Source organism: Erithacus rubecula, assembly GCF_903797595.1.
Source record: "Erithacus rubecula genome assembly, chromosome: 12".
In the NCBI taxonomy this organism is placed as follows: domain Eukaryota; kingdom Metazoa; phylum Chordata; class Aves; order Passeriformes; family Muscicapidae; genus Erithacus; species Erithacus rubecula.
Window position 1 is genome coordinate 4886274 of NC_136664.1, and position 22451 is coordinate 4908724.

The window sequence follows — 22451 nt, forward strand, 5'->3', positions numbered from 1 at the left end:
GCAGCACAGGTGACAGCCTGGGACCCAGAGCTCATGGCCAGGAGCAGCCTGAGGGGCAGCAGGGCCCAACAGAGCCCAGAGATGGGGGGCAGCCCCAGGTGGGGCTGGGCGGGGCTGGGCTGGGCTAGGTTGGGTTGTTAATTAGTGCCCTTGAGGGGGCCCTGGCTCTTGGTGTGGTTTTGGCTGTGGGCAGTCTGTGCCTGGGGGACTCAGGGGATGAGGTAAGACCAGCCCAAGCTGCCTTCCTTGTCCTAGCAGAGGGGTTTTCCAGTAGCTGATAGAAAGCTAAGGCTGATACTAAATCCCAAAGATACCAGTTGAGATACTGTTGTTAGAAATAAGCCTTTGTCTTTTCCCTGTTTCCTGGTGTGCTGTTTGCCCCCAGGTGTTTGTTGTGTGGGTGTGCAGAGCCTGGCTTGCAGTCCTGATGTATTGTGATAATTGTGTATAGATGCATGAATATCTCCAGAAGAAATCTAGACTTTTTCTGTTGGTGTAGATCACTTTTACAATTCTGTGGTATAAATAATTTACCCACGCATTTCTGTTCTTTTACCAAAACAGTAAGGGAACAAATTTTGTGTGCAAGACATGAAGGATTCTTTCTCCATTCTCAGTAAATAGCACTGATGTGTTCAAAAGACCACTATTTGTCCTTTTAAGAGAAGGTGATTAGTTTGGAGGTGATTTGTTGTTGAAGTTGTATATGAAGCTTCTTGGGTTTTTGTCATTGAGGTGGCTTTTAATTGCTCTGCTCTTGAGTTGGCAAGTTTGGGAAGCTGCCAGCTCCATTATTTTTTCTTTTTTTTTTTCTTTTCTTTTTTCTTTTTTTTTTTCTTTCTATTTTTAAGGTAGGTATCTTAAGAATAAGTTAACAAGCAAGATGTGTGTCTGCATCTCTTTAAGGACACAATTGTATTTGAAAGCACAACCGTGTATCAGCACATAATTTAATGTAGTTGCTGGCCCTGTGTTGGAGAGAAAATAACTTCAGTGTGTGGGATTGCCTTATCTATTGCAACAATATTATTTCAGGCATTTATTAAGTTTCAGACTGGCAGGGGCCAGCATAAATCATGTGTTGAAGTTGCTGTATTCAGATAACTGTGCAGCTGAATTGAAAATCTGATTTATGAGGAAAGGGAGAAATTATCAGGAAGAACAGTACCTTTACTTCAAAAGCTACTATTTTAGGAGTTAATCCAGCATCCCATGCCATGCTGTGGAAGGCAATCAAGAAGCTGTGCCTGGAGCTGACACTGGCATGTGTGAGTTGTTTCACATGTGGCCAGTTTAGCCAGTGCACTGCTTCACCTGTGCAGCTCAGTTGCAGTGACAAGTCTGGTGATCTGAATTTTTGGAAATAAACTAACTTTACTTACAGATAGTTTTTCTTTTTTTTAGCAATTGGAAGCCCTGGTGTGTGATTATTGAATCTGCCTGGAACATCTGCTGGGCAATTTAGTTTTAATACAGCCTGTAGATGCTCTTAAATGAAAACTTACAGGTTATACAAAATAAACCTGGTCCTACTGTTGGTGTTGTGACTTGCTATTACAGTCCAATTAAAGTCAGCACATACTGTAAGGTATAGTGGTGATCCTATCCTCAGTAATTGGACTGGCAATGCCAGGGATTTAGAAAAATGAAAAGGACAAGTTTTTCTATTTACTTTGCTGCACTGTTGCTATTTCTAAATTTTCAAGGCTTCTTTCAAGACCACTGCTTTCCCTCATAGATGCAAGATACCTATATGTCTTTTTCAATCCAGTAAAAATATCAATTCAGCTTTGCAGAAAATACTGAACTGGAGCCAAAATGACAGTTAGCATAATGGAGGATTATTCTTGGAAGCATTATTTATGCTCAGCATGAAAGACTGAAACACACAGACTTTTAGAAACATGCAGATAGGCTTTGTATCAGAGCTAGGCGCTGAAGAAATTAAAATACTTTCTTAGTTACTTCCAAATGAACTGAGGATTCAGATTCCAAACAACATAATTACTCTTTTATTATGGAGTACTGAAGCTAGTATTAGGATCAAAGTGGTAATACTTGTGAAAGAGAAATCCCTGTAAGTCTAGGACTGGAATCTTGCAAATGCTTATCTGTGCAATTAAGTTTAAGTATTTACTGGAAAAATAAAGGTGAGAAACTTCAGGAGTCTGCATTTATAGTTAAGATTGAGGGAAAACCAATCAACTGAAATATAGAAAATACTCAAAACTATTAGCTTTTTTTCTTTTTTCCCCCCTCAAGCTATGATAGAAGATGTAATTCTCTACATGGAAACTAGGAGAAGATTTTGCTGGTAAGTACAAAAAACTTGCTTTTGTTCTTGCTGCTTGAACCTGTGTAACAAGGAAGAGGCAGGAGGGAGTGAAGCACACTGAGGGACACACTGGAGGACTTGAGCTGCACTGAAGTGCTGCAAACAATCCTTATCTGCTGCCAGCCATTATGAAATGGCACAGATCAATTCAATTCAGGAAGAACTTCGGTTTTTGTAAGGAATGATCTTGATTACAACTAACTGTAAATGTTTGCCAGCTATTACATGAGCTCCTATGCCAGTGCTGCAGGACATCTCCAGAAATTTTCATTTTTGTTGGCCAGTAAAGAGGAATGAACTCATACCCATGACCAACTGGAATGCTGCTGATGACCAGATAGCTGGTCTTTCAGTTTTTCCCCTCTATGCTTTTATTTCTATCCTATCAGTCTCCAAGGAAATTGAGTAGAAGCAGATAATGTGGTATAGTAGCTGAAAGCTTAGAATCCAATCCTAGCCCACAGTCCTTATAAATATCTAATATAAATAATTATTTGGTATTACATGATTATTTTGACACAATACTGACAGATACAAATTGTATTCAGGTGTACAAAAGTTTGAATTTTTAATGCAGAGCTGTCACTGTTAATCAGACTGCTGGTCAGTCAGGTATCCAGCAATGAACAGAAAATACAGTTTGGATTTTTTGCCCACAAACTCTGTGGAGTAGTCACACTGTGAATATTCTCAATTCCTGGTCTTTCAGCATCTGTGAAACTAACTCAGAGTTTTACAGAAGCAACAGGGATTGAAATTTGTTATCCCAAAAGGCTACAGGAGCAAAAGCGTTCTTTTGTTTCTGTAGCAAAATTAAGTTATTGGAGAAGAATGTGCCAAGCTGAAAGTACTCCAGTGGATGTTTGGGGTGTCCAGGGGCTCCAGGGCTGTGCCTGTCCATTTCCTCCTCTTTTGATAGTTCTGCAGTGAGCAATCAGCTGTCAGCACATCTTTGTGTGAAATATAATAAAAAACATTATCTCTGTTACTATGTTAAAAACATCTTTCCTTTCCCTGTTTGAAATTTGGCTTTGGTTCCATTAAGATAAAAATGTGAAAATGAAGGAAAAGAGAATAAAGTTTGTTACTCTTGCAAGGTTATCAACAAAACTCTAGGGAAGGACTTACCTAACTTCACCTGAAAAACATCTTGTAGCAGTCATGTGTTGTGAAGTGGAGGTGATTGGGAAATATCTCTACCTGACTCTTGATAAAGTTTTTTAAACTCTCCTGTTACCTCCGTGCATCCAAACATCATCATATTTTTTGTGGCTTTTTTCCCCGTGAGTTTTGAGTGGAGTTTCCCATTCTTTTGCCCAGAGTGTGAGGAATTTCCAGCTCGAGTCCTCTAGATGGTGCCACAGCCCCAGCACACGGAGGTGACTCAACGTTAGTTTTGTGTCTTGTTAAAATCCCACTTCAGTCAGATATTGTACAAAAGGATTAATGATTAGATCAGTTTGTAGGTTTATACAGGGGGGAATAAACATAGGTGGATTACTTTTCCTCAGCTATGTACAAATAGGTTTTTTTTTTCTTTTTTTTTTTTTTTCTTTATGAATACAGAAACCTTGCAAGGACTGTTGTGTGGTCGAGTTGTCCCTTCCTTTCTTGAAGCCACACCTTGAGTGCTGCCAAGGGCAGGGGTGTCCAGCTGTGGCCTGTGGTGCTGACCAGTGACCCCAGTGAGTCTCCTAAAGCTCCCAGCAGATGTGTCTGCTTTCCTATGCTAATAGGAACTCCACAAACCATTTTCTCTTCCTTCTGAGAGCAGATGTAAGCACATGAAAATCACTTTCTTGTATCAAGTGCAAATGGATAGTAACAGTGGTTTGGTTGTAAGGCAGAAGCTGTAGAGGCACTCAATCTATTTGGTAATTGCAGAAGCTCTTATACAGGGCTTCATCAAAACTAACTTTTTATGTTCTGCTGGCTTTTCTTGCAAAATCTGAAGTGTGAGCACATTATTACCTGGGCTTTTAAACTATCCACTCAGAGGCTTTTAACAGGTGTGTGAATCTGCTCCAATCCTTTTGCCTTATCACCTCTAAAGCAGCCACTCCCCTCTGCTCTGGTTGTTTTGATGGGTGAATTTTAGTGAACAGTGTCAGCTCAGCACTTGTATTCCTGAGCTTTTGGTGGCCTAAGGTGAAGCTTTGTGTGGTCTGCTGTGAGTGCACAGCCCAAAGAGTTGTGCATCCAGGGGAGGATGTGGGGCTGTATGTGCTGAAGTTCCACAGTCCTGCTTTGACAGGAAATACCCACAGATGCAGGAAGAGTTTAAAGAGTGACTCTGCTGATGCCTGAATTGTACTGACATTAGGACTTGTTGCTGGCAGCAAGGGCTGTGTTTGTGATTAACTTGTATGCAAACAGTTGGCACCAGAAGTGTGGAAACAGAGGCATAGTCTGGAAAAGGCACCAACTCTCCAGCCTCAGTTACAGCTGAGCCTCATATTTAGCACATGGGTATAGAGTGTGTTCTTTGTAAGGACAAGAAAGGACTTGATCACCTTTGTAAGACATCTGTCTGTAAAAGGTCTTATCAGGCAATAATAAAGGAGTAACTTGAGCCATGGGAATGCAGTTTAAAATTTCTTTTCACTTGGATAATTGTGTCCTTTCTGATGTATGTTGACACCCTGCATTTTAGATTCTTTGCAAGTCTGGTAAAAAATCACTCAGAATCTTCCAAATTAAATATTTAAGGTGCTCTTTGTGCTTTTATTTTATGAGATGAAATACTGGTGTCCTCTTCATTTGACACTATAAAAATATCTATAAGATTCTTCATAGAGAGTTTACTGACTGGCCAGGTTTGATTTTGAGTAGCAGCAGTCTGTACAAAGGTCAGCTATAGTTTCTATTAGATGCTGCAGTAGTGATTCTGAAGTGACGAGAGACAGCAGCTAAAGTTCAGTTTTTTTACTTCCTGTCTTAGATCTATTTGATTATATTTGCCCTCTTTAAGGTACAGCTGTCTTTCTCTCCAGAAGGAGTGACCACAGTCTGGCTAGAAATTAATCTGGCTAGTGCTGCAAATGGCAATAAAAAATGTTTATTTATAAATACATCAGCAACAAAAGGAGAATCACCTTTATTGGATGAGAGGGGAAACACAATGGTAAAGGATAAGGAAAAAGCTGAAGTACTTAATGCCCACAGTGCTGGGAGCAGCCATCACTCACACATCCCAAGTGCCATCACTCAGTGGGTACAGGACAACCAGGGGATCAGACCCAGGCAGCACATGCTTAGGACACGTCCTGCTTGCCAACTGATCCCCTTCTGTGGCAGAGTCACCTGTTTGGGGGGTGAGGGAAAGGCTGTGGATGTGTCTGGACTTTAGGAAAGCCTTTGATATAATGAGAAACTGGATGTTCATGGCTTGGAGAGGTGCATTAGTTGCTGGGTGAACACCTGGCTGCATGGTCATCCCTGAGAGTGGTGGTGAATTGAGCCAGGGAATTTGGTTTAATGTCTGTAATGTCTAATGTTTGTATTTAATGTCACATATGAGTCATGTGGACAGAGGAATCAAGTGCACCCCCAGCCAGTTTGCAGAAGGACACAAGCTGGGTGGGAGGGTAAGAGGGCTCTGGGCAGGCTGGATTGATGGATGGGAGGTTCAGCAAAATAAATGTTGGTTCCTGCCTTTAGCTCACAATCCCTGCAGTGCTACAGGCTGAGTGTGCTACAGAGTGGCTGCAAAGTGGGCCAGTGGAAAAAACTCTGAAATAAACACGTGACCATAGGATTGGTAAAGTTTGCTGATGTACTTTTTATATTGCTGCGTCATTTCAGCTTGTCAGAACCAAAGACAAAACCACAGGTTTCTGTGACCTCTTCTTGGTATAAGTGTGCATAAGCACTTTCAAAAGTTCAACAAAGATAACAAGAACAGACAGTTCCCTGCCAATGACCAGATAAAGTAAAAATGCTTGGTTCAATACCTTGTGTTTCTGTAGTGTAGGAGCTAACCTTAGGATGCTAGAGATGCTCATAGCAGGTGGGGTTGAAGCACTTAAGAACAGCCTGAGACTGTCCTGGCTGGCTGTAGTTGTCACCTTGGGAACAAGAACTGATGCAGCTGGACTCTTGGCAATTTGTGTATTTATATGTAGTCATTAAAAGCCTGCACTACAAGGTATAGGGAGCAAAAGAATTAGGATGAAACTCTTTATTGGCATTTTTGGATGAGAACTGTGTTTCCCATTACTTTAGTGTTCTGTATCATCCCTGATGAAAAATTATACTGTCCAAAAATGTACACTGTAGTTTGGTGGTGCAATATTCTCTTTTATTATTTCTTCACCTTAGGTTGGTCAGAAGTATGATTTCCAAAATATCATTAAAAGTCAGTCAAAAGAATTCTGAAAGCACTATAACAAATGTACAGACATAATTAGATATTGTGAGATTTCTTCATCACTATCAATACCACCTCTAGGGTGGTAAGACTGCTTGGAACAATTTTGCAAACTTTCTTTATACTCCAAAAACTCCAAATAGCAAAGTTAATTGTGAGAGTTCTTGGGACTGTTGCTCATAGAACAGTGATGAGGAAAGTAGTTAAACCAGACTATGAGGCAGAAAAAAATTTAATTTATTTACATTTGCAGTTTAGAAAAAAATCACAATTCCTGTTTTTTTTTTTTTTTTTTTTTAAATGAGTGCAGTTCTAGAATTTATTTTACAATCTCTCTCTTTTTATATGACACTCTCTAAATTATGCCCCTTGAGTATGGCAGGAAAATTCTGTAATCAATAACTCCCAGAGCAGGTTACCTGAAAGCCAAGGGAAGAGGAGCTCCAGGTAGAGACACCCATTGCTTATCTGCCAGACCTCAAGTTGCTGTAAACTTTCAGTCCAGTATGAAAATTGTGGGAGTTTTGTGGTTATTATGGTAATTGGAGTTAGTGCAACCAGAGACTTGTTGTTTTGCTGTGGTTAGTATTATATAGTGTTTTAAACTTTGCCTGCATCTCAAGTTTGTCTGTCTGGGTTCAAAATGAGAAATAAATGCAGTAAGAAACCAGGAAATATTGAGAGGTTGTTTTTGGCCATTGTGAAACTCTTTGGAAGGAGACAGGATTTGCACTGGAGGGAATTGTTTTATAATCCAGTGTTACAGCCTCACCAGTTAATGTTCTGCCAGCGTGTGTCCCTGTAACTTAATGAACCTTGAAATACTTCAGTCACCTTGTCTAGCTCCCTGCCAGTGACCAGCAGAATGCTGTTTTCAGTTCCCTCTTCCTACAACTGGAAAGCTTAGAAATCTCCCAGCAGAGTGGTGACTCTAAGGAGACACTGCAGTGGCATCAAAGCAGCTTCTGTGACAAATTTCTGTAGTGCTCCTGCAAAAGGCAATCTCTCCAGCAAATGCAAATATGTGCCTTTGACATCATTAGAGTGGAGCCAGAGTGAAATACTGTCCATGATCTTCGTGTGGTGGAAATGTCTCTGTGAGATTCAGGGTGGGTATTGAGACAGCCATTGGCACACGGTGTCAGGTAACCAGCACACAAACACGGCTGCAGCTCCCTGAGCAGCCCGTGCCGTGCACACCAGTCGTGTCTGGTGCATTCTGTGCTCTCATTCCATGGGTGCTTCAGTGCATCTTCAATAGCTGTGATCCATGAGGTGAGGGTGGGAGCTGCTGCCAAGTGACAAATGTTGAAGGCACTTTCCATCTAAATCTTTCCCTCTCTTTTTTCTACTGCATTAATGTTAATTTCTTCATTTCTTGAATTTAAGTTTTCACAAGGGCTTACTCACTAGGGGGAATTATTTTGTTTCTTTTGGGCAGATCTCACCTGCTTTATAAATTGGCCTTTCCAAAGGTGCTGGTTATGGGATGCCTGAGTAGATCACAGGCAGGGTTTGTGTATCCTGATACCCCTGGAGCTCAGGGGAAGAAGCAAAATAGGAAACTGAAGCAGAGGGTTATGTCCTTCTCTTTATTGTAACATCCCAGTATCTTTCCTGGATTTAAGGCTACATTCAACTGTTTTAATTTGAGGCAGGTTTCTCATCTTCCCGGTGGCTGTTTTAAACTTATGTTGCACTTATGCTTTATGTGGCTATTTCAAATCTCTCATTTTGCTGCTGTTCACTTTGACCCATTAAATATTTAAGTATTTTTTAGAGAAGTTTTCTCATCTCATCTCCTGAAATTGCACATGAATGAAAATTCAAAACTGTTGCCAGCTTCCTTAGGTACAGTAGCTATTATAAGAAACAAAGTTCAGTAGCAATTCAGTGTTAAACTGTTATCACAATTTCTAAGTGATAATGCAGAGTGCTGGTATTTACAGGTTTTCAGGCTGTGATTCTCTTGATCAAAGAAGTGATCTCTGCTGTGTTATGAGTGTGGTGTTTGACAGCATTTGTCATAGTGTCTTCTTTTTCTCACAAGTGATTGTGAGCCCCTTCAGCTTGTGTAGCCCAAGAGTTTATACTGAAAAAACTCTGCTTGGAGACTCTCATGTCAATATAATAAACAGCTTTGTTTCTAGACTGAAAATCCTTTTAAAAATAATGCCAGTGATGGTTGCCAAATAAATGTTGGAAGGAAACCTGAGAGAATCTTTCTTTCACATCTAACTTCCAATAAAATCTTCCTGTTAATGCCAGACTGAGCTCACTGGACATAAGGGGAGTTTTGGTGCAGGTGGGATACAATTCAGGCAAGTAGAAGGCAGCTGTTAGCCAACACCAGTTTAATTTTTTGAAAATAGAATTTTAATAATTCAAGTATAGTTTTGGTCTTTAGTTTTGTCAGAGGGATGTGACTTTATTTAGAACATCAGCTTTTCTCTTTATGCTGGCCAGCTGCTTTTCTAATGCTTATTCTGATCTGCTCCCGTGTCTTAATCTAGTGAACTTTATTTTCTTTTTAGTTATCAGTCCTGCAATTCTTTGACTGTGCTGACTTCACTTTGTAATTCTGAGTGAGAAAGTGATGGGAATTGGCTTCAAGGACTCCAATACCATTTCAGGCAGTGATCCTGGGCTGTGCTGAGCTGGCTGCCCACAGTGCCTGCTCAGATCTGTGCAGCTCAGGTTGTTTAAGATGTTTGCTGCTGCACATTGAGTGAGTCATCCTGTGAGGTTTTTTCTCACTCTGCTTCTGGTGATGCAGCAATCACTGTCCATGACAGCATTTTCCTGAGCAGTGTGACATGTGGTGGCATTGATGTATTAGAGGTGGTGTGTAAATAGAATGTACTGGTGATGCCATATTGACATAATGAGGAGCCATGAGAAGTGAGTCTAAATTCCATGGCTCAGAAATATGAGGAAAGAGAAGATTTTGTAGTTGAGCCCCCAAGTCACTTCCCTGTCATGATCTCTCCATGTGCACACACACTCTGCCCTACTGCTCAGTTTTTCTCCTCGTGTAATTTTAAGTGAGTTTCTTTATGCCTTTCACCCTGAATTAGACATAGTCCTGGTAAATTTTCTGTGAACACAACTACCACCACACCTCTCATGTCTTCTGTGCACTTGACTCCTTGACTGATAACATGAAAGAGGTGGAACAGATACATTGTTCTGAGAAAAAACATTTCCTGAACATTTTTTACGGGAAATCTTGGAATTTCTGGGAGAGAACTGAGTCATGCTGTGGCTCTTGCATTTGGGAAAGTGCTTTAATGTAGCAGTAGAAAAAGAGCCCTTTGGGGTGCCTGCTAATTAATAAATGACACACTTGATTAATCTTCATCATTGATCACAAATGCCTTTTACTTTGGATTTAATCAGCCAGTTGTGCCACAGAGATGTAGCTCTATTTCTGGTCTAATCTGTGCTAAAATGAGCACTGGAATAAGGCACAAATATCTTAACAATTTTAACCACATGCCAGGTTTTCTAGGAACTGTATATAAGAATTGTAATTCTAAACTATTTAGAAATATCAGTTAGTTGACCACAGTGTTAAAGAAAATAACTTAGAATGTAGCTTGGACTTTATTGTGCACTCTTTGAAATCCCAGCTGGGCCTGAATGATCCTTTACAAAAAGCCAACCAGGCTACAGATTGAAGCCAGTCTGATAGAAATTCTCCACTTCTCCAACCTTTGGAACTTCAAAATCTCTTAGGAAAAGCTATAATAATTGACTCAGCAGATTATTAAGTACATCTGCTACCACTGGTTAGGGTGTTTCATGCTCAAATTTCAGAGAAAGCATTTCTTTGGAGCTACCCAATATATACTTCTCCCTTGAAACACATTTTGTGCTTTCTTTGGCAGAAGAGATACTGAGCAGAGTCATTTGGGGCAGTCAAGTTGTATAGTACCTGTGAGGCTGAAATCCCAGGCTCCTTTCTTTGCATTGTCTCAGTTCTCTTCCCATTCAAATCAATAGCAAAACTGTAATTTTAATGGGAAGGCATCTGCTTTTAGAGAGCTGGTGCAAGTGCCCCTTCCAGGAAGATTGCTATAAATATTTATATAGAGACCCTGAAGAGAAGTGGGTGTTATATGGTGAAGGTGAAGCAAAGATGGGCATTATTTGCTAATGCATGCAGAAATACTTTGGTCAGTACCTAATCCTGAAATCTGCCTTCAGTTTGGGGCTAGGTGGAGTATCAGCACATCCATGGTGGAGCAGAGTTGTGATTATTCTAGACCAGTGTCTTGTGTCTGAAAATACTCAGCACATTGTGTTTTTACAGACAGGTGAGGAGATCTTTGCCATATAAGCATTTTTTTTTAAAGTATCATTTTTCTGGGCTAAGAGTTCACCTTGTGCTGGGGATCTTTAGCTCCTTAACCTCATGAAGAACCAGAAGGTCTTGGCCCCTCTAATGATGTGTTCTGTGATCTTGAGCAAATCACTTCCCTGTGTCTCCTTCTCCCCTCCTACTCTCTCCTGTCTCTTTTCCAGAGCTGAGACCTTCCATGTGCTTGCTCAGTGTCTGCTACAGCAGGGCCTGATCTCTGCTGGGGCTTCTAAATACAAGTGCTGTATAAAAGTAAAAATAATCTTCAAAAATAGGGATACGGGCTGGGAATTTCAAAAAGGCAGAAGAATGAGTCAGTTTTCATGGACTCCTTTAAAAGTCAAAGCTTTATGCTCAGAGGCTTAAGGCAGTTTTCTGAGACCAGTCCTGTTGCTGTTGGCTTCAGTGATGTAGGACAGCAGAACAGGCTCCAGAAATCTTCCTAATATCTGTCTACCCTTTTACATGTCACAAGGGAGATTTTTTAGTGCAAGAGATTGAACCTCAGATAAGGTTACATGCTGTAATTATCAGTGGGATTTATTTGTCCAGTTCTTTCAGCACTAAGTGGAAAAAATGCATGTACATCCCTCAAGAAAAGGGAAGTGTGTGCATTTTTCCACTCTAAGCTAACTAAGATGACATGTAAGCATGGATGGGCAAAAATACAAATAAAGTTATTTATCAAAGGAAATATTCCTATTTTCTCTGTACCTAATATGAGTGTAGAATAGAATTATAGAATGGCTGTAAAGTTTAAAGGTTTTTTTAGCTGTAAATGTAGACTAAATTAAACTGCTAGTTTCCATTAAATTTGAATTGACTGTGGTATTACACCCCCTTAAAGGATACCGGAGAGACTCAAGTTGCATTTTAAATCTAGTATTGTAATTAATGGTACCTACATTTATTATTGTGGTAACTGCACTTTAATGACTGTGTTTAGTACTAAACAAAGCTACAAAATCTAAACAGCTCTTTAGAGCAAGTTGATTTCAGCTACATTTTATTCCACTGGTCATCTGCTTAGGTGAACTTTGATACTAAAATTAAGCTTTAAAGCTAATAGGGAGAAAGTGTAAAAGTAATGGCAGAAAAATCAAATATTTTCCCTTGAATTTGAATATAAATCTTCAGGTGTAGACATCTAATCTGCCACTCCTGTGTCTATGGTTGTGCTGTACTTCCCCTGCTAACCAGTGTACCTTGCAGACTTTCAGGTGTGTTTTCATGTGGCATCCCAAGAGGAGAGAAAAGCATAATTACTGTTAAAATTTTGAGTTCTTGCGTGCGGCATCATTGTTCCATCTGTTGGACTTACTGTGTGACTTCTTTCAGGCCTATGGAAACTGAACACAGGGAATGGTGGTGGGTTTGTTCTGTGTGCTTTAATTTGAGCTAAGAACAGTGCAAAATGAGGTGAAACATAACCATGTTTTTATTCTTGCCATTGCAGACATCTTTATTGCGAGGCTTTTTTTCCTTAAAGGAGTTTTGTTAGGATCCCCCTGTGTTCATGAAGCTCCATCAATGATGTGACCCTGTGGTTTCTTTCATTGTTTAAGCCTCACTTGGGATTTTCAGGATAAGTTTATTCACCTGTGAATAAAAAGCAGGCTTTTTCCTGTTTTCCATATCTTTGACTTTTCCATATTTAGCTTCCTATTAAGTGAAGGAGGCATAAGCATCAGGAAGTGGCAAAAGGCAGTATTTTACTAAATTTTAGCCAAGAAGGCCAGCTTTTCTGTGGGAATATTAGATTGGCTGTGGTCCCTGGCCTGAGATTGAATTCCCATATTAATTCTATGGGTTACTTCCAGAAAAGGACACAGTTTCAAATGGGAAGTTGAAAAGCATTTACGTTTCCCCTGTGCTAAGCTACTGGAGGGGTTCTTGGCAGGATTTGGTTCCCAGCCAGGCTGCATCCCCATCCTGACCCCTCAGTTTGATGCTGTCCTCTTCTTCCAGGTGCAAACCAAGCTGTCAGAGGCTCTCAGATGTGCTTTCCCTTGGGATATTCCCTGTGGCTGGAATCAACCACTTTAGGATTCTCTTTGCTGCTTTGACTGCACCGTGCGCTGTGAAGGGGCTGGGATGGGGGAAAGGATCTGACTAAAGGTTTTGGAATAATTTTTGCAGAACCATATTGATTTCATCTCTATTAAATTCATTGAGTTTTCCCATAAGGGCTTTTTAATTTAACTGTTGCTAAAAAATGCTGCACAAATTACCTGGCAGGAATGCTGTGGAGTTGGAAGCCCTGTAGGCAAGTCCCTTAAAGGCAAAGCAGTAAAGCTGAGTGAATTATTCTCAGCCAACAGGGTTGATTCTTCTTTATTTATTTATTCAATGAATTTACCACTCTGTCTGCTCACAGATTACTGATAAACAGCCACTGATCCTTTATGAATTTGTTCATTATCTCAAATTATTCAATGCCTGGTTTATGCAATGCAGTTTTAGCTTATAGGGCTGCTGACAGTCTGATCCACAAGTATTGTTTGAATACCACTGTTTGTAATTCTTACAGAAAAGCCCTATAAAACTCAATAGAGGCCTGGTGTTTTATTTCTGGGCACATCTATAAAACTTAGCAGAAAATTATATCCTTACCATAAAATTCTACAGCTTGGTTTAAAGTAGTTATAATTTTCTACTGATTTCTGTGTTTTAGTAGCATTTATATGAAAAAAAACGTTTTGCATCACCGTTACTCTCAAATTTTTGTAGCTTCTGAGAGCAGAGAGGGTTGATAACATGGATGTAACTCCTTGGGAAATGACCTCTTTTACCCTGGAGTTTGTTTGGTTACATTGCGGTTATGCTGATGCCTGTTAGAAGACACTTTTTTGCTCTTGGGGTATAAATTATTATCAGGCCCTATTTGCTTCTGCCTCTCATTAATGCTACAGTGAAAGCTGAGGTACATAAAAAAGAATTATCTAATATGCAAGTACATTAGATTTCTCTGTTCTTTGGATGGAATTTAATGCCAATGTTTGTGATAGCTTCTCAAGCAATGTCATTTCATTAGTATCAGGCTCTACTCAGGTTCCAGGAAATCTCCCAACTTAAAATGTGTTTTCTTGGGTCCAGCCATGCACCTTTGAAGGTGATAATGCATAACTCTGCTAGAGACTGAGTGTTGTTTCCCTGGGATAAATAGATTTGGCTATTTGCTTAAATTAATCAAAGATATAAAAATCTCTTCTGATAGGTTGTGTTGGCTTTGATTTGCTTTATGTTGATTTTAAGCATTTCCCTGCTGGCTTTGTCTGGTGTAAGAAGGAAAGGTAGAAGTCCATGGAAAAGGAATTAATCCTCTGATATGTTTGGTAGACTGTTACAAATCTTTAATTTGCAAATGTGGAACCAGAGATTTACCCGATGGAGTGTGCAATATCTGCTTTTCATGTAGCAGGAATGTTACCAGGGATCTCATGAGCTCCTTGGGCTGTTCAGGAGTGGTTTGAGGAAACCTCCCTGCAGGCACTGCCCTGTAACAGGCTGGCTCACACCTGTGTTATTTAACTTTGCAGCCACGTCACTGCTGATGTCCCCATGTGGATTTTAGGTTTTGTGCTCCTTGTCAGTGTTTCTTTTATCCTCCCTGAAATACTGACTGCCAGTGGCCTATGGGATAGAAGTAGGGTGCTCATTTACCTGTTAACTCCATTATTCTGGAACAAGATGTCTTTAGCTAGTCAGATATAAAAAGATTTAAAACATCTCTAGATGACATTTCTATAATGTGTTGGTGTTTCTGTAAGACATAATAAAATATTCATTGCTTGAACAGATGGATATAGCCACAATCCTTCTGAAGATGTTATTTTAAGGATGTGGATTATACTGGATTAATAGGCCAGTAGCTTGGCAGAATGCAGCTTTTTGGTGTTTCAACTTGTAGAGCTAGTTATAATTTCCAGTGAATTAGCTGTAAATTGCACTAGTTTAAAAAGATGAAAATTAACTTTTAAATTATGGATTATTTTTTTTCCTTTAATGAAAATTCTATTTCTAGACAATTCTAAGAACCTTAATTCTTATAACTGCCAAACTCTTTCCTCTGGGCTAGACTTTGACAGATACTTAGGATTATCAGGTTAACATGCAGTGGATAAAAGATGGTGAGAGGCTATGGAAGGGAAAGCTTTTGTTAATGAAATCAGTTTTTATTAGTGGGCTGCTTTTGCTCTATCAGAAGACTTTAAAATCTTGACACATGTCAAAAAAGTATTTCTGGCCATGATAAATTTTATGGTCTTTAAATGTAATATTTAGCAATGCCGGAATACTGTTGAAATTAATATCTTGTTCAACAATAAGGAATAAAGGAATAAGGAATAAAAGTTTATCTGTGACCTCCAGTAACCCATCCTGCAACAGATCTTAGTAATGGTGTGTTTTTCTTGATTTACATTTAGAAACTGGCCCATGTTGCCATGAGTTCCTCTCCAAAATGAGCTGAATTTAGCCTTAGAAAATTCTTTAATAGAGACAGGAGTCCTCTTGTCCATCAGAGTTCTTTTATACCTTATGTGGGGATAACTGCAGCCAGTGTAGGATGGTGCCCACATTCTGGAGCACTGTTATAAATGTCATGTGCTCCTTGAATCCACAGTATTTGAGTGTTCACCAGCTGTAATGTGCAACTGTATTGCTTTTTGGTGATCTGGTAAATCAGATTAATAATAATAAATTTATAATAAAAAGTTAGTATATTTTTCTGTCACATGGTTATGAGAAGTTTCTTTAATTCAGATGTAATATTAAAATATTTTCAGAGATACCAGTTCTGGAAGAGAGTAGACATGGCTCATTTACACGGTTGTACATAAAATAAAGTTTTACTGTGTAGTTAATGCTTCTCAAGTTTAATGTATATTACCTTGGGAAGACTGGTTAGAAACTGAGAGAAAACTCATAAAAAGGCTTAATATCAGATATTGGTCTCTTGAGGTCAGAATATAATACTGGATAGCCAAAAGATGGAATGATAAAATGCAAAAAGATGGAATGATAACATCATTCAAGGAGAAACTGTATTTTATCCTGTCAGTTTGCAAAGAATTTCCTGAATCTAACTTTTGTCTCTAGGACTGAGTAAATAAACATATCTATCTTTTGCTTTTGTATTTTCTTACTTGAAGCATTTACCAGGACTGAGGTGTTTTACAGTTTATAGTTTTGCCTGTGCTAAAATAGGTAATTGTGTACCTGCACTTAAGCCAAGCTTTAGTGAAATGTCTGGAAATCAGTTTTATATACATTGTTGTCAGGTTGATGTTTTATCATTTGTTTTCCACAGTTTACTTGGAACTGCATCTATGCTACTGAGTGTCTCAGGTATCTCAACTTCAAGTGCCATGGATTTTTTGGAGGCATTTAAGTAGTACACCATGACCTGTTGTTGAGTCAGTGTGACATTATTCAGTGTGCATGTTCTTCACTGCTCAAGTGGTACTTGAACTGTCCATGATAATGAACTAATTGAAGGATGTTTCATGTGCAGTCTACAGGATTGTTCCAGAGCACCAGCTGGTGTTCATAGCATGCTTTAAATGTGTAGTAGAGTGTATTGTTGTCAAGGGATTATCTGAAGTGAAGAACAAAACAAAGCATTTGTACTTTTTCCACTATTATTTTCTTTTCAAGTCCTTGGGAAAGATGATTTTCAATATCCTTGCATGTTCTATAGCAACTTTACATGAATTTTTGAGAATTTTTGTCAAAATAATATGCCTTTTATTATCAAATTGAAGTGTCTTTTGGCCCATAGAGCAAGTAAATGGGATGATAATAAGAATCTCTTAGTAAGATAAACATAAAACATCTGGAGGCATAATAATATACATTACTAAAATGTAGCATCCTCTGTACTGCCCATCTCTTTGTTCTACTTCACTATCAGGATAAAAACAAAAACACAGTGCTTGCAAAGCATCATGTGAAAGCATTCCTGAGTTGTCACTGGTATTGCATAGCAGGAATTCCACCACGGACTGCCATCCTGTCAGCTCTGCCTGTGCCAAGGAGCTTTCTCAGGAAAGGGCATTGGCACAGACCAAATCCATCACGTTTTAGCAGCACATCTGCAAGAGGGCAATAAAAGTTGCTGTTGTTGTCTCATTGTTTCTGGTGCTTTCCACAAGCTCTCCAGCAAGGCTTCTTGGGTTAGAATGTATTGTCTAGAATAGCTTTCACTTGGCTTAGCCTATGTTGTCTTGCATGAAAACACCACTGCTGCTGCCTCTGGGCTCAGCATCACAAAAACACAGACTCCAGTGCTGGATCTGATAGAATTCTTCTGGGGATCTCTGCCATGGGAAGGAAGTAGTGCCCAGCTGGCATCTGTGTCTCATTTACATCAGCTGAGCCCCCAGCACCTCATTCTTTGCTGGGATACTTAAACTGGTTTCATACAATTTTCTTCTCTTAAGACATACCCCCACCCCCAAAATACACCCCCCAAAGCCAAATAGTCCAAGCTTGGATGTCTAATTCTTCTCTGAGAACTTCTATGCTCAGCTCTGCTGTGGTTTCACTGCATTCCCTCCTGCTGTGTGCTGGGATAAACAGGAAGATCAGGCCCTGTGTGTGTTCATTTGCTTTGTGATCTGATTTATGCTGCTTAAATCTATTGCTGACTTCAGCCTCTCATTGTGAGCCAGCAGTTTAGGAAATGCTCTCCCTGGCTTCAGCTGGTGGCAAAACAGTAACTGAGAAAGTTCCTCTCTATGAGTCCTGCACTTGTCTTTCCAGTCTTTATTGGAGACTGAATGCTGCTTCTCTTTCTTTCACTTTTATGAGCTACTGAGCCAAGCTCAGCAAATACTCACCATCATCTTTTCTAAAAACCTGAGCTATTTTTGCTGCCTGCTGTACTTACCTTGATTCACGTGTTTTCTCTGAACTCAATGGGGATGGAGTAATGTGTATTCTTTTGAAATTAAGCTGTATTCACCACTTAAATCAGTCATGGTTATTTAGGAATTATCCTGCACCTTTCAATGTCTTTTGTCTTGTTCTTTACCTAGATAGTTTTCTCTGCTGAGGAAACAAATTCCAAATAATGAATACTGAGCTGATTCTACTGTCAATTTCCCCAACTCCATACTAGTGTAATTGCAGTATTTTACTTTAGTGATATGTTCAAATCTAGTGGTATTTCTGAGGATTTTTCTAGAGCAGGAAGCATAAAGAACTTTAACCCTGGGATCTATTGCCAAAGGACCTCACAACCTTCATTATAGAAATAATTAGTGCTAACAAATATCTGACTTTTCAGCTTTTATAACCATTTCTGTATCCATCATGTAACAAAATCATACTCCTGTTTTTAACAGACTAGGAAATGTGGAAGTATCTGGCAGCAGTAAATGAGTCACACGTTATTTCTATAAGATATCTGTCTCAGCTGACACCACCTCACTCAGAATATAGTTCTGATGATGCTTCCTGAAGATGTGCTAAGCTTCTGAAAGTGCCTGTTCATAGTGTGTCTTTTGCAGCTCTTTAGAGCTATATTTAGAATTAATTTATGTTCTCATGAATTTTGTCCTTTAGCTGTTGCCCTTCCTTCAGAAATCTCAATAATAGAAATATTTGTGAAGTTTGTGTGTCAGTAAAATTCATACAAAGTCACTTAATTGCTGAAGGGAAAGTTCATAGAAGAAGTGGTTACTCTAGTGAGGAAATGCCTGGTTTTTGTATTTCAGTTCTGTTTAGGGTCAGTGTGTCAGATACTGAAGATACATAACCAAGGAAAGCCAAAGAACTTAAAATCTCAGTTGCCCTTATTGATGGTTTTCTTTGATCTTTCTCTTGTCTTTGCTAATGAGGTCTAATAAAGATCTGTTACATCCTTAAGGGAGTAAACTAGGATTGGAAAACTTCTTCTTAGTGACCAAAATTATATTTATCCTTGTATTTATTCTGCTTAAAATCTTCCATTTTTTCAGAAACTGAAACCCATTTGTTTTGACAGAGCAGTCCTGAGCTATGGGTATGTCCTCTTAATAACCACTCTGGGTTATTGGTTTTTGCTTATTCTTTCTCCTGAATATACTTTGGGAAGGTTGTTATCATCAACGAGTTGCTGTTTATCAGCTGATTGCATTTTTCTGGATGTTTTCTGTAGAAAGACAAATCTCAGCTCTGTCTTCAGAGGGACTGAAGAAGCTGAGTTCATTGTCAAGGCAACTCTCACTGGATGTGTGAGCTCATGGCAGTTAGGAAAAATACTGCCTAGTGTCAGTCACATGAAAGATCCTTCATTTTCTCACCCCTCAGCCTCTCAGGAAACATTCTGACCTTCTCAGACTAAGAAAAAAAAATAAAATGTTTCCTGGGATACTGGAAAACTCTGACATGTTTAAAATGAAGTCTCACTGGAGAAGAATCTACCAAACACAGAGCCATTGTTGAGGTTTGTATTTCTTTAAGGAAGATATTTTGTCATGTGGGGCTTCTCAGGAGAGAAAAACTTCACTTGCTGATTTTTTTAGTGGAATTTCGATTCTCTTCCTATTTTTTTTTTTTTTTTTTGTTTAAACTTGACTTTATATTTGGTGAAAAAGGTACAGTCCAAAAAAGATGGAGCTGAGCCCAAATCCTGTGCTTTAGAATATGATTAAAGACTTGCATTTCCCCAAACAGCCATGTCACAAGATGCCAAGTGCAGAAGGCATTATTCATCTCCACCTTATCTCTGTGAAAAGCCATCTTCAAAGCAGAAGGGAGGAGAGTTCTACCCTCTAGAGATAAATGGCATGTCATAAATAGTGAGAGGCACTCAGATACTGTGATTATGAGCTCTATAGAAATGCCTATAAATAATACTGGGAGGTGCCCAGATACTACAGCTTACTTATAAAAATAAATAAAGCACATAAAAATCTGACAAGATGCAAGCTTCTCTCCCATATCAGGACACTTCACTTTCCTTTTCCACTTCCTGTCATGAGAGCAGGATCTGTCATGCAGGGACTAGGTCCTCATCCTTAACTTGCAGTCTCTTGAGAAAAATAAAGAAAATCACTATGTAAAATAGCACAAAAGCATTGAGGTCAGAAAACTTTTAAAAGGCATACTTAGCTGTGTCTCTTTTCCAAATTTTGTGTTTGAAATAAGAAAAGCATAGCTGGGCAGAAACTTTTCGAATCTGAAATGTTTGAAATAAGAAAAGCATAGCTGGGCAGAAACTTTTCGAATCTGAAATTTGAGAGTATTTGAATGTGAATTCTGGTATGATAGAGGCAGATTTGGTGCTCAGTGGGAGTGAGACATAAAGATTTCATAAAGGTGCTCATGGCAATAATGCTTTTGCTTCTGGTGAACACAGCTGCTAGAGAGCTGCACCAGTCACTCAGCAAGATCAATATCAAAAGAAAAAAAAATTGCATTGATTGGAACTGCTTCTTTTTGTATGTATTTTCTTTTTCCTGGGCAGTTTTGAGCTGTTCTAGTTCTGGTTAGTTTGGCTTTCTCATCAAATGGTTTTTATTGGTACTGCTCTCTGATAAGCTACAGGTAATTCTTGATGCTGTTTATAGGATTAGCAGTTCAGAAACTGAAGTTTGTGTTATTAAGGTCTCTGAATTACCTTGCTCTGGGATCAGCAGTGTTAGTGAGTGCAGCCAGTGGGGAAGTTTGTAATTTGGATATTGGACACCAAAGAAATTACTGTAGTGAACTGAATAATTTTTGAAATTGAGATATTATTTGAACAGACATTACTATGTTGGCCTCACTCAGTTTGATATGTTTCTAGAGGAGCATATACAAATCAAAAGTGTCTCTTGTACAAAAACAAATGTTTTGCAATAAATTGCCATGGAAGTTTTTTCAGGTCTTAGCAAATCCTTTTATATCTCTCTTCTGATAATCCATTGTTTCATTTAAAAAATATTAATGGTGAGCCATCATTTAGTATAGGGGATGAAAACTCACTTTTATATCCTTATTTTTTATATGATTTCTTGTAAACAAAGAACAAAGGAAATAGTCAGTGTATAAATCCAGTTGTACTGGTGTTCTTGATTATGTTCAGTGCTCTGGAGCATCTCAGGGAGTGGAATTCCTCTTGGATAATGCTCTGGAGCATACTGAGAACACATGTGTTCCATATAGGCATAAGAATTTTATTTTAAACTCACTGAGTTTTGGTTTTACACTTCCAGCTTCAAAGGCAATGAGACTCTCAGTCAGGTCTTGAGGAAGACATTGCTGAGAAAATTAAATTTTTGTGTTGGTTGGAAATTCTCTAGGCACAAGTTTAAAGTCTGTGTGAGGTGTTGCTTCTCTGTGGCAAAATTCCTGCAGGTTTTCTCTTCAGGATGTGCTGAGTCCTGGCCATGTTCTGCACAAGGGAATTGCACACAACAGGCAGTCAAAGTGCCTGAACTGCTTGGTTCTCTGGTGTAGCCTTGGCATCTCCTTCCTTTGGGTAAAAATTCAACTGAGGTGGAAAAATTTAACCTTATCAAATAGTAGTTTTCTTCCCCTAGAGTGATAAAATCAAAGACTTTGGAAATGTGTTTGATTAAATGCTTTTGAGATTTGCTTAAGTTGGAGCTGTGAGAATTGAAGAAACATGTGCCGACCCATGCTGTTTTTGCTGGCTTTTTTATAAAAAGATGCTCTCAAAACTTGCTTTTTTTAAAGTATCTGCATGTCAGTGAAGTGCAAAGTTCACTGAATTCCTGCTGAAGATGATGTGAGTTGATGGGCATGGAAATGTGTCCAAGAGCAGTAGATCAAAGCTAAAATTTGGACCATGACCATCCTCAGTTTTGGAATTTCATTTAGTCCCATCACACTGATGATATTAAACTGTGCTTTCAATATGGGAAAGCTTAGGTGCAAAGCAGCAATTCCTAGCTTTGCAGGAAGGCATTTCCTCTGAAAAATTGTAGGCAGGTACACTTTCAGAATTCTACAACTGTAAGAAAAAAAATAAAAATAAAGCTGTGCTTTAGAAGCATTTGTTGAGTAGTATTAATGGGAATTGGCAATTGTAGTGTGAGCAGCACACCAGAAACATCCCTGTGCATGGCACTCAGGATTCCAGGAGCAGTATGAGGTTACTGATACACAGAAAACCTTGCAGAAAGAAGAAAATGAACTCTGTGAGAATATTTAGGCTTGAGGATCTTGTAAGCTCTTGGTTCTGCTGCTGCTGAATGGTTAGTAACACATGCTCAGGCCAAATTCTCCACTCACTAATAGTGGTCTCACCCAGTAAATTAATGTGTCCAGATAATCCAGCATCCAGTAGTCTGTGAGCCAAGTATTTCTTCAAAATAAACTTCTCTGTCTTGATCTTGTAGGTGTTTAGGTGGTAATTCATTAAGTAGAACACAGTAAACCTCCAATCCTGC

The 22451-nt window shown here is 39.1% G+C and overlaps 1 long non-coding RNA gene across 1 annotated transcript in view; it reads left to right on the forward strand.

Moving 5' to 3' along the window:
- Window positions 1-2260: 2260 nt before the first annotated feature.
- The window catches only part of LOC306807013, a 52842-nt gene continuing 32651 nt past the window's right edge, over window positions 2261-22451 (forward strand). Inside the window, exon 1 of the long non-coding RNA XR_013775622.1 lies at window positions 2261-2314. This is a non-coding gene — a long non-coding RNA (uncharacterized lncRNA). The remainder of the gene's footprint in view (window positions 2315-22451) is intronic.